At 42.0% G+C, this 13,817-nt stretch overlaps 1 protein-coding gene across 1 annotated transcript in view; it reads right to left on the minus strand.

Annotated features, from left to right (window-relative positions):
- Nucleotides 1-13,817, minus strand: part of DIXDC1 (DIX domain containing 1) — a 59,866-nt gene that overhangs the window by 36,863 nt on the left and 9,186 nt on the right. The gene's annotated exons all lie outside the window — the stretch shown is intronic.

Genomic DNA, 13,817 nt, shown 5'->3' on the forward strand with positions numbered 1-13,817 from the left:
AGATAGGGACCTATAACCCATCCCAGCCCTTGGATAACCTGACATATTCCATTTTCTCCCTTACACAAAGCTCGCAGTCAGGGGTCTATTCCAACTACGCATTTGTTCTGAAGATGGGCACTAAGTATCAAAATAGCACATAACAACATCCCAGAAGCAGCATCAGCTCTGTCTGGTTTCTGCAGAGACCCAAGACCCTGAACCTAAAAATCAGGTTCAAGGGCTAATGGGTATTAAGTTACAGTCTGGTTAAAGAACACTTGATTTCTGGGGCACCTGGGTGGCTCAGTTGGTTGAGCAACTGCCTTCGGCTCAGGTCATGATCCTGGACTTCCAGGATCGAGTCCCGCATCGGGCTCCCAGCTCCTTGGGGAGTCTGCTTCTCCCTCTGACCTTCTCCTCTCTCATGCTCTCTCTCACTCATTCTCTCTCAAATAAATAAATAAAATCTTTAAAAAAAAAAAAAAAAAAAAAAAAAAAAAAAGAACACTTGATTTCTAAGCCGCAAGTACTTCATCAATGAAACGATGTTGGAAAGTACTCAATGCCTGCTTCCTGAGCTCAAATGAGATCTTCAGTATTTTCTCTGTGTCGATTTGTGGGAATAAATGAAGTCTTTGTAAGACAGCACGGAGGCAATAATCTATCAGCTGCCGACAAACTGCAGGAAGTGCCCTATCAGCGGGGGGCAGCGAGGGGGGAGGAATCCAATACCTACCCGAACTATACACCAGTTTTGGTGTTTGATGTGTGTTTTATTGTATTAATGAATGTACCTGACACAGGCCCCGCCACACAGCTGATGTCATTATTATTCTCATCATTATCACCATCTAAGTAATTCTCACAAAAGCACTGAAGGGTCAGTGTCCTCTCCATTCTCTGGATGAAGTTCAGAGAAGTTATGTAACTTCCCCAATGTCCTCAGCTAGGACGGAGCAGACATGGCATTAAAACACAGTAAGTGCGGTCCAAGCATTGACCAAGGACTTTGTGCTGCCCAGCTCAGTGCACACCTTCTGCCCGATATGGGCCAGGCTCCCGCCCAGACTCTGCTCCCGCTCTCCTACTCCGCTGCCACAGCACTGTGGGAGGCAGACCAGGCAGGCGAAAGGGCACCTCTGCAGCAAACCACTCTGCTCTGGGGAAAAGGAGTTAAGACTGAAAAAGGCATTAAGGGTAACAGCTCGGATCTGACCACCTGGGTCACATATAAAACTAACCAAAACAACACCCAATAGGAACCAGGACAGTCTCTTCAACCACAAACAGTGCTGGGAAAACTGGACAGCCACAGGTAGAAGAACGAAACTGGACCATTCTCTTACACCACACACAAGATAAATTCAAAGTGGATGAAAGACCTAAATGTGAGACAGGAATCCATCAAAATCCTAGAGGAGAACACAGGCAGCAACCTTTTCAACCTCGGCTGCATCAACTTCTTGCTAGATACATCTCCAAAGGCAAAGGAAACAAAAGCAAAAGTGAACTGCTGGGATTTCATCAAGATAAAACGCTTCTGCACTGGGGCGCCTGGGTGGCTCCGTCGTTAAAGCATCTGCCTTCGGCTCAGGTCATGATCCCAGTGTCCTGGGACCTAGTCCCACACCGGGCTCCCTGCTCTGCAGGAAGCCTGCTTCTCCCTCTCCACTTCTTTTGCTTGTATTCCCTCCCTCACTGTGTCTCTCTCTGTCAAATAAACAAATAAAATATTTTAATAAAAAAAAGCTTCTGCACAGCAAAGGAAAGCATCAACAAAACTAAAAGGCAACCTAGGGAATGGGAGAACATATTTGCAAATGACATATCAGATAAAGGGCTAGCATCCAAGATCTATAAAGGACTTATCAAACTTAACACACAAAAAAACAAATAATCCAGTCAAGAAATGAGCAGAAGACATGAACAGACATTTCTCCAAAGAAGACATACAAATGGCCAACAGACACATGAAAAAATGCTAAACATCACTTCGCATCAGGGAAATACAAATCAAAACCACAATGAGATACCTCCCCACACCAGTCAGAATGGCTAAAATTATCAAGTCGGGAAACAACAGATGTTGGCAAAGATGCGGAGAAAGGGGAACCCTCTTACACTGTTGGTGGGAATGCAAGCTGGCATTAGTCACTCTGGAGAACAGTATGGAGGTTCCTCAGGAAGATAAAAATTAGAGCTACCCTAAGACCCAGCAATCGCACTACTGGTTATTTACCCCAAAGATCCAAATGTAGTGATCCGAAGGAGCACATGCACCTCAATGTTCATAGCAGCAATGTCCACAGTAGCCAAACTGTGTTAAGAGCCGAGATGGCCATGGACAGACGGATGGCTAAAGAAGATGTGGTGTGTATATACAACAGAATATTACTCAGCCATCAGAAAGGATGAATACTTACTGTTTACATCAACATGAATGGAATTGGAGGGTATTATGCTAAATGAAGTAAGTCAGTCACAGAAAGACAATTATCATATGGTTTCACTCATATGCGGAATACAAGAAACAGCACACAGGATCATAGGGGAAGGGAGGGAAAACTGAACAGGAAATCATAAGAGAGAGACAAATCATGAGAAACTCTTAACTATAAGAAACAAACTGAGGGTTCCTGGAGGGGAGCTGGGTGGGGGATGGGGTAACTGGGTGGTGGGCAGGAAGGAGGGCATGTGATGGGATGAGCGTTGGGTGTTACACACAACTGATGAATTACTGACCTCTACATCTGAAGCTAACGATGTACTATATGTTGGCTAACTGAATTTAAATAATAATTTTAAAAACCCTCCTAACCAATCTCCCTGTACCTAATATCATCTTCAACACACCTGCCACACATTCCTGCTTCAGTTCCTTCACTGGCCTCTCTCATCAAGATAAAATCCAACCTCTTTAGCTGCATTTAACTTCATGTGCTGGCTGCTACCTCTTCCCCAGGTTTACTCACTACCCTCCCGCCTGCCTGCCACATTTCAGTTCATCCAAACCACGTGTACTGCCCCAAATGCACCGAGCCATCCAGCCACTCTCCCTCCCTGAGCTTGGTGCCTCCTCTTAAGGCTCAGCTCGGGCATCACCTTCTCCAGGAAGCCTTCCCTGACTCTCCCACACACTTCAGCTCTGATCTCGTTGAGGATGTCCTATGTCACACAGGGCTCCAGAGCACCAGCCCAACCTGGGCCCATACTTTGGGGCTTGGGGAGGGGTGGCAAAGGGGACAGTGAGCTCAAAGGAGCTCAGGTCTGAACCATGCTCTGTGCAGGAAGTGACAACAGTTCAGAATTATTGGACTCTAGAGTGACAGGGGCATGACAAATATTTGAGTCGGTGAATCATTTGTCACATTTCATCAGGCCGAGACTTAAAGCGACTGCAAAAGTTAATAATGCAGGGGCAGACGAGAACAAATGGTCCACGTTAGGCCAAGATCATTTCTACTTGAGTAACCACAGGCTTCTGTCGGCTATTGAATAGAAGTCCTGTCTGATGCAAAACTGATCGGAGGTTCTAACAGCACTTTTCAAGCACATTAATCTCAGCTCTGGTCTTTCAACAAAAGAGGATTCTACAGCATGAACGATAATAATAGTCACCAGTGTTCTTAACACCCACTCTATGTCAATAATTATGCTAGGTCCCTCATTCATGCATTCATTTATTTATTTAGTAAATTCTATACCCAATTTGGGGCTGGAACCCACAACCCCAAGATCAAGAGCCACACACTCAACTGACTGGGCCAGCCAAGTGCCCCTCTGCTAGGCCCCGGGAACACATTTTTCCTAATGCTAACCTGCCAGGGAGATTTTACTTTCGCTAATTGGAGACTGAGACTCCAAAAAGGGGAAATAACTTGTTCCAGGTCATGCAAACAGTAAACCGTGACTATGATTCGAACTCCCAAGCCAATGTTCTTTTCACCGGACCACACTATTGCCTAAATAAATGCATCCCTGAGGTTTCAGCGACTCTCCCTCAAACTCTCAGAATGGAAGGCACCGTAGTCGAAACCAGTTTCTCCTCTGCATCCAGTGCTTGGGTCTGTTGAGCAATAATCTACATGAAGCAGCTGTCTACTACTCCAAGCACGTCCCCCAGGCCAGCAGCATCAGCATCACCTGGGAGCCCGTCAGAAATGCAGACTCTCAGGCTCCAGCCCAGGCCTACTCAATGAGGACCAATACTTTAAACAGATCTCCTCGTGATTCATAGGCACATTGAAAATTGAGCAGCACTGTTCACATCCCTGGCCGTGCGTCAAGATCACAACGGAAGATCTTAAAAAACACAGACATGTAGACATTACCCCATCAAATTCTCTCCAGGGGGTTTAACTTAGAAAGCTTTTTCCTCCCCCCCAAGTTCCCTCATATGATTCTTGTAGAGCCAAACTGAGTCTTCTAGCAAAACACTCCAGTTCCCTTAACCAAGGGGTTTCCTACACCCTGATTACCCATCAGAAGCACCAGTAAAGTTTCTTAAAAATACTAATGTCTGGGGCCCACTACACGCCAGTCAGAATTTCTGAGAGTAGGGCCCAGGCACATCAGTATTCCCTAAGTACTCCTACATACATCCAGAGTTTTGAGCCAAGGTCAACATCCCTTACATGAAATGGTTTCAAGTATTATTGCCCTCCTGCCTAAATCTCTCTGACACCAAGACATCTAGAACCTAACATAATACTCTGGGTGTAAAAGGAGACATGAAGATTCCTCATTCTAGACATTTCTCTCTTCTTTTTCTTCTTCCTTGGCCACCAGAAAACACTGTTGACCCACACTAGGGGCTTATTCAAAACCCCTAAGTATTATTATTATTTTTTAAGATTTTATTTGAGAGAGAAAGAGAGAGTGAGCACAAGAGAGGGTAGGGTCAGAGGGAGAAGACGACTCTCCAGTGAGCAGGGAGCCCAATGTGGAACTTGATCCTGGGACTCCAGGATCATGACCTGAGTCAAAGGCAGTCGCTTAACCGACTGAGCCACCCAGGTGCCCATTTTTATTTTATTAACTGTTCTTTTCGAAATAATTCCATACTTACATGAAAGTAGCAAAAATGGTACATAGAGTTTCCCAATACCCATCATTCCCTAGCTTCCCCAAATGTTTACATCCTACAGAACTATAGTGTAAGATCAGAACACGTCATTCATACTAACATAATACCATTAACTAATCTCCAGACCTTATTCAAATTTCACCAAATTGTCCCACTGTCCTTTTACTGTCCAAGATCTCACACTACATTTAGCCATCCTGTCTGTCTTGTTGGTCTCCTCCAATCTGGAACAGCTACTAAGTCTTTCTCTGTCTTTCATGATCTTGACAATTTTGAAGAATATTGCCCAGTTATTCTGTACAGTGTCCCTCAATTTGGGTTTGTCTACAGTTTCTTACTGATTAAATTCAAATTATGGATTTGGGGCAAGAATAACATATAAGTCATACTGTACCCTTCCCACTGTACCATATCAACCGGCACATGATGCCAATACATCTCAATACAAAATTAATTGTGATCAAATGGTTAAGGTAGGGTCTGCCAGGTTTCCCTACTCTAAAGTTGCGATATTCCCCTTGTAATTGGTAAGTATCCTGTGGGAAAATGGAAATATCCTTTTTCTCATCATCACCTTATCTGTCCATTTTAAATTGAACATCGATATTTCATTCCTGAAAAATCATTGAGTTTTCCTGATTGATTACTATGACATTCCCCAAATGACGATTTTCTAATTCCACCATTCCTTCTACAAGTAGTAATTGGAATTCCTAATATGAGGAGCTCTCCCTTCCCCCCCTAATAACTTATTTATGTCAGTATGAGCTCATGGGCAATTATTTCACTTATATTTACTTATTACATTAATCCCTTACTATCATTATTTTGTTACTCAAACTGGGATGAATGTTGGCTTCTGTATCCTTTTCACATGCTCCATTTACTTTTTAAGAAACTGCGGTAAAAATAAATAAATAAATAAATAAATGGTGGTGAAAAAAACACACATAACATAAAATTTGTCATCTCAACTATTTTTGAGTGTATAGTTCAGTACTGTTTAGAATATTCACACTGTTGTGCATTGAATCTACAAATCTTTCTCGTGTTGCACAATTGAAACCCTGTATCCATTAAACAACAAATTCGATTTCCCCCTCCTCTCAGGCCCTGACAACCACCATTCTATTTTCTGTTTCTATGAATTTGAATAGTTTAGATAACTCAAATACAGGGAAACATACAGTACTTGTCTTTTTGCGATTGGCTTATTTCACTTAGCATAATGTCCGCAAGGTTCATCCATGTCGTTTCATGTGTGTGAACCTCCTTCCTTTTTCAAACCGAATAATATCCAAAAGTATGTTTACACCACATATTGATTATCCATTCATCTGTTGGTGAACACATGGATAGATTCCACCTCTTGGCTCTGGTGAATACTGCTGCTAAGAACATGAGTGTGCAACACTGATCGTCAAGACCCCACTTTCAATCCTTTTGGACACAGATCCAGAAGTAGGACAGCTGGATCATACGGCCTGATCATGTTTTTTGAACACCTCCTTACTTTCTGGCATCAGAAAATATTCCACACTCCTCATCTTGTACTTTCTCTGCCCAGCTCTGGAATCAGCTATTTCTCAAAAGAACTCCAGTTCTTTTTACTGGAGAATAGCTTTTAGAAACCAAATTTTGGGTATGAGTTGTGCTCATTGTTACTGGGGTAACATTCTTGGCCCTCTTAGTAGTAGAGCAGGAAATAAGTGTATGTACACACATACACACACATATACACACGTCTATATCTACTTATCTTGACAAAGAGACATACCAGAAATCATAGCATAAATTATACTGATCCGTCTTCTAACCCAACCCTCAGAATTCACTCCTTCCTGTCCCTTTTCTTTATTATAACTCCTTCTCCCAGTGAGAAACCTCTTACTCTCCACTATAAATTCAGTAATTCATGTTCGCTCAATTCTAGAGAACACATAAAATAACGCCAGACTTGCTAACTCTTATCTCGTGAAAGATTACTTTACTAACCATAATATAGTATTTATGCATAGTTCTTTTTGTCTTTAGTCTTAGAGTATTAGTCAAAATACCGTTTTGAAAGTCACTTAGGTCCATTCTTCTCCACCCCCACTGGTGTGGTTCTGTTCTTCATTTGTCAATTTTCTAATCAACAGTTAATAAACAGTGTGGTTTGTTTCCTAGTATCAGTAGTCCATTGTGGTTCTCATCACATGTAGGATGATCAGGTGACAGATTAACAGAATTCCATAAGTCAGAGCTATATAAAAACATCTAGTCAGGAAGGTGTCACCGCCCCCCATCATTCTCTCTACTCCACCCCTCCTCTCCGTTCTTTCCACCTCCTCCGACTCATCCCATTCAACCGACTCATGAGTTCCCCTTTCTCCTTTCCCTCTTTCGTGAAGAACAGCAGGGCATTGGTATTCTCTTTCCACTTGTGCTTTTCACCTTGTTTCACTTAACATAGTCTGGAAATCGCTCCATACTCGTTTCGAGATTTTTCCTTCTTCATTTTTACAGCTACTGTGGTCCTCCATTCTGTGGATGTGCCATAATTCACTTACCCCTTTTCTATATGTGGACATTTAGGGTTTTTCCAATGCTTTGCAATTACAAACAATGCTGCAATGAGTGACCCTACGCATGTGTATTTTCATGTTGATACAGGTCTACCTTCGGGGTAGATTCCAAGTAGGACTGCTGGATCAAAAGGCAAGTCGGTGGATAATTTGATCAGATATTGCCAAATGCCCTGCCAAAAGGGTAGCAGCATCTGTTTACATTACCAAAGGAATGCAGGAGAGCACACTTTTCCACAGCCTTGCCAATAGAATGTTGTCATACTTTCAATTCTTGCCACTGAGATGAGAAAGTGTATCTTAGTGTTATTTTAATTTTCAGTTCTTTCATTATGAGTTTAAACCTGTTTTTGTAGGAGTGCCTCGGTGGCTCAGTCAGTTTAAGCAGCTGCCTTCAGCTCAGGTCATGATCTTAGGTCTTGAGATCGAGCCCCATGTCAGGCTCCCTGCTCAGCGAGGAGTCTGCTTCTCCCTCTCCCTCTGCCCCACCCCTCCATGCTCTCTCTTTCAAAGGAATACATAAAATCTTAAAAAAAGAAAAACAACTTTTTTGTAGGTTTAATAACCCATTTTACATCATTTACCTTTTATCACTTTTTTCATATCTAAATGAATTGTCATTTTCTCATTTTTCTATCAGAGTTTTTGGTCCTTTTTTCTTGCATTTTTAAGAATTCTTTATATCCTAGGAATGTTACCCTTTTGTCTTTGACATATGTTGCAGATATTTCTTAGTTGTCTTTGACTTTTACGTTGTCTTTTTGGCCATGGAAGAGTTTCTACTTTTATATAATCATATTTATTGATCATTTATTATATTGCCTCTGAATCCTGAGTCATGGTTAGAAAGACTTTCCCTTCACTGACATAAAAGAAGGATCACCAGGTTTTTTTCTAGTTCTTAGATGGTTTCATTTTTTACATTTAGATCCCTGACCCATTTGGAGTCTATTCTTGTGTGTGATATGAGAAATAAATCCAAATCCTCTTTTTCCAAACAGCTACCTAGTTGTTCTAGCACCATTTCTTAAAACCTCCCTCTTTACCCTGGTGGTCTGAGATGTTACCTTTATCATATACTAAACTTCCATAAGTCCTTGAGTCTATTTATGGGCTTTGCCCCCTACATCACTCATATATTTGTTTATTCATGCATAACATTTTTATTATAGAGGCTTTACAGTGCATTTTAACGCCCAGGAAAGCTAGTCCCTGGCCCATGAAAATTTCCTTTTTTAATGTTCTCTTGACCATTCTTGCATATTTATTTCTTCAAATGTATTTTGTTCTTTTTACCTGACCTCCTAAAAAAGTCTGTTGGCATCTTTATTGGGATTATATTACATTTATAAATTAATTTAGGGAAACCTGTCACCTTTTTGGTGTTAAATCATCCAACTCAAGAATAGGGGATGTCGTTCCCTTTGTTCAAATGTGTCCTCCAGGAGTGTTTTAAAGTTTCCCCCCTGTAGGTTTTATACATTTCTCTTTAGGTTCATTTCTAAGTATTCAATCTTCCTTGTTGCAATTGCAAATGAGTTTTCCTCTATCATTATGGTCTCTAATTGGCTACTTTTGGGGTATATAAAGCTATTGATTTCAACATGTTAATTTTATATCCTGTTACCTTATCTTTTATTGTTTGAGTTTTATCACTAATTCTCTTCAATTTCCAGGATTATTATTATATCTGCAAAAATAAATAGTTTTTTTTCATTACTAAGCCTTGTGCCTCTAAATGACTTCTCTACTAGACTAGAGAAGTCATTTAGAGGCACAAGGCTTAGTAATGAAATATTCTCTACTAGACTAGAGAAGTCATTTAGAGGCACAAGGCTTAGTAAGGGCGCCTGCGTGGCTCAATGGGTTAAGCCTCTGCCTTCGGCTCAGGTCAGAGGTCAGGTCAGATCCCAGGGTCCTGGAATCGAGCCCCGCAGTGGGCTCTCTGTTCAGTGGGGAGCCTGCTTTCCCCTCTCTCTCTGCCTACCTTTCTGCCTACTTGTGATCTCTCTTTCTGTCAAATAAAAAAAAAATCTTTAAATTAAAAAAAAAAGTGGTGTTGGATTCTATTTATTGGTGTTATGTGAATACTATATGTATGGTACTTCTTTATGGGTACTCATAAATATTCGTCTATAGTTCCCCTTTTTGCACTCTATCATGTTTAGGCATCAATATAATATTTGCCTTTTTTTAAAAGATTTTATTTATTTATGACAGAGATAGCAAGAGAGGGCATGAGCTGGAGAGGTAGAGCAGGCACCCCGTTGAGCAAGGAGCCCGATATGGGGCTCGATCCCAGGACACTGGGATCATGACCTGAGTTGAAGGCAGATGCTTAGTGACTGAGCCACTTAGCCACCCTATATTTGCTTTTTAAAAAGAAGTAGGAAGTTTCTCTTCTTTTTCAATGCTCTGAAATAATACACAGAGCACTGGAACTATCTAGTAATATGCAGCGGCTTGGTTGAAATCCTCTGTGAAATATTCTGGAACTAGAACTTTCTTGAGATAGCTTCTTAATAGGATTCTCTTTCTTCCACAGAAATTGATCTGTTTAAATTTTCCATCTCTTTCAGCATTTCCCTAGGAAATTGTCCATTTCAAGTTTTAAAAAGTATTTGCACAGACTTATAAAGACTTACAATTTTTTGTTTCAATGTTTACTTCTCCATTGTCACTTCTTATTTTGTATATTTGTGCTTTCTCCCTTTTTCCTCTTCATTGTGTTAGCCAGCAATTTGTCTGTTTCGATAATTTTTTCAAGACATCTTAGAAACAAAATAGTTCCAAGAGTTGTTGCTTTCCAGCCAAAGTTCCTCTAAAGTCATGATACCTAGAACCAAACACAATACTCTGGGGGTAAAACCAGACTCTCAGTTTCTTCATTAAAAATTGTTCACATTCTTTCCTCCTCCCTCTCCCTCTTTCTCCCTTTCCTCCACCTTTTCTTTTTTTCTTTTTTTTCTTACCACCTTACATTGTTGACTCACACAGTACTGTCAACCAAAACACCTACATAATTTTTAACACATTCTGCTGTTAAAACAATCTCTTCCATCTTCATTCTTGTAAAACTGGTCTTTTTGTTCCATATTTACCTATAACAAATTTCTCTTGTTAAATCCCAACTCACAAGATCCTTCTAGATGGTATCATTTATGCACTCATTTATTCAAATCAACCAACATTGCTAGGAATTGTGCCAAGCCCTGTGCTGGGAGGTATATAACTAACTATGATACAAAGTAATTATGGTGGCAATAGAGAAATATTAACAAATGCTATCTGTGCACAGAAGAAGCCACAGGATGGAAGGATGTGGGGATCAGGGAAGGGCTGGAGGAAAGGAGACATTCCTCTGGTTCCCTAAGGATGTCTGCTAGTTAGAGAAGGGGAGAAGGGCATCCTAGGGAAAGGTGGTAAAAAAGAAAAGAAAAGAAAGAAAGAAAGAAAGAGCAGTGAAGGCATATGGTATCCTGGAGGAACAGCCCCTAACAAATTCGTGTGTGGGCAGAGCGTTCAGTGGCCGGTGATGATGGTGGAGAAATAGGTCAGCACAAGACCTATCCACCCTTCGACTTAAAGCTCAAAGACCTTCAATGGCAATGTGTGGAGTTTTGAAACAGGAGGGTACAACAGTGAGACCCGCATCCTAGAAAGGTCCCTCTGGACACACAGTAGAACACGGGATAGAACGAGGAGCGTTCAGATTCAGAGAACCAATGAGGAGACCAGGCAATAATCCAAGTGAGAGATTATAAGGACCTGAACTGAAGCGGTATAATTAGAGAAGGACAAATTCCAGAAACAAGTCAGGTGGCTGATGGGATAGAAGCAGTGACAAAAAGAGAAGATCCAAAAAGTCACACCTGAGGGAAAGACTTGCTTTCACTGAGATGGAGAATATGTGAAGAGCACATAGTTCAGTTTTGAACAAGAGTCTGAGCTTTCAGACTCTTTACTCTTTATACCTGAGTGAAGATGTTCTACAGCCATTTGGCAAAATACAGGGGCTAGAGCACAAGAGATGGGGGCTGGGTGGGAGATGCCTGTTGGAGGGTATCTGTGGATGACAGGTGTAGGCCAGGTGCAAATAAGACAGTAACTACCATCTACTGAGTGCTTACTACCTGCCAGGACTGTGCTAAGCACTTCAGCATATCCTTTCGTAGGTATATAAAAATAAATACAATGCATATTTTAATTTATATATATGCAATATATTTTTAATATTTATTTACTTATTTAAACCCCCCAATGTGTGCGCGCGCGCGCGCGCGCACACACACACACACTGATTCCTGTGAGGATCTACTATTCCCATTTTACAGACGTGGAAACCAAGGTTTGAGAGCAACAACATGCCCAGAGTCATGGGGCTGGTTAAGAGGTAGGAAAGGGATTTGAATTCAGTGTTGAGCCCCAAATCCTGGGATCTTACAACACCCCAAAAAGTAAGGTGAACTAAAAAAGTAATTTGGCAGAAAAGGGAGTGGGGAGAGAGGTCACTGAAGGAAAAGAAGAAAATGAAAATGTCCTGACTGCCAATTCCTTTTTTTAAGATTTTATTTATTTATTTGACAGACAGAGACCACAAGCAGGCAGAGAGGCAGGCAGAGAGGTGGGGGGGAAGCAGCCTCCCCACTGAGCAGAGACCCCGATGCGGGGCTCCATCCCAGGACCCTGAGATCATGACCTGAGCTGAAGGCAGAGGCTTTACCCACTGAGCCACCCAGGTGCCCCTTGTCGGCCAATTCTTGTCAGCCATTGAATGAGGCAGTTTTTATGCATTATCTCCTTTAATTCTCAGACCCAATCATTAAATCTGTATTATTAGCTGCATTTCTTATGGATAAACTTGCTGAAGACCACAGCATTGATAAATGGCAAAAAAAAAGGGGGGGGGGATTTGAAACCACTGCATCTTAGACTAAATATAGTGAGATCAGCCAAAAATAAAATTATTGGGGCACCTGGCCAGCTCAGTCAGGAGAGCATGCAACTCTTGATCTCAGGGATGTGAGCTTAAGCCCCACATTGGTCACAGAGATTCCTTAAAAAGTAAATAAATAAATAATCTAAAAATAATTAGAATAGGCTGTCGGATGGATAGAAAAAGAATCAGGAGAAGGTGTGGCAATCCGAGGATGACAGAATTTTAAGACAAGTGGTCAGTAAAGTCAAACACTGTCAAAAAGTCAGGCCAAGGACTGGAAAGCCCATTTCATTTCATAATTAACAGGTTTTGGTGACCTTTTTGAGAACAGATACTGTAGAGTGATGGATTAAAAGTCAGAGGGCAGCTAACCCAGAAGACACCAGGAAGCAGGTAAACAGAGGCAGTGAGAGCAGAATGGACATTAGCTGGAGGGGAAAGTGAAATAGGGAGCCAGGGTTTTCTAGGATGAGAAGACATCTGGAGGCCGAGCTGAGGGGTAGGTGAAGGAGAAACAGACACAAGGGGAGGGTGTGAATGATGTGGCAAGTTTCAGAGAAGAGGACGAGGGCCACTGATCATGAGGAGGAAGGAGAAGGCAATTTTTTTTTTTTAAGATTTGATTTATTTATTTGACGGAGAGATGGGCAGCGAGAGAGGGAGCACAAGCTGGCGGAGCGAGAGAGGGAAAAGTAGGCTTCCTGCTGAGGAGAGAGCCTGATGCGGGGCTCAATCCCGGCACCCCGGGACCATGGCCCAACGACTGAGCCACCCAGCCGCCCAAGAAGGTCCTTTTGTGCAAAAGTTTGGAGGTGGGGAAAAGGTGCAAGTGAACTAACGTCGTTTGATCCTCGGTGAGTCACATACAGAAACTACACCAGGTTGGAACTGTCACACAAAGAAAACTTTATTTGTAGCAGACAAGGAGATCACAGGGAGCAATTTCCAAAGCTGCAACTCCCTGAGTAATGGAGGATGTGTTCTTTTTACTTAGGGTTAGGATGAGTATTCAGAAAGAGGAGCCCGGGGCGCCTGGGTGGCTGCCTTCCGCTCAGGTCATGACCCCGGGGTCCTCAGGTGGAGCCCCGCATCAGGCTCCCTGCGCAGTGGGAAACCTACTTCTCCCTCTCCCACTCCCCCTGCTTGTGTTCCCTCTCTCCCTGTCAAATAAATAAAAATCTTTAAAAAAAAGAAAGAAAGAAAGAAAGAAAGAAAGACAGAAAGAAAAGAAAGAGGAGCCTGC

Source organism: Martes martes, assembly GCF_963455335.1.
Source record: "Martes martes genome assembly, chromosome: 10".
In the NCBI taxonomy this organism is placed as follows: Eukaryota; Metazoa; Chordata; class Mammalia; order Carnivora; family Mustelidae; genus Martes; species Martes martes.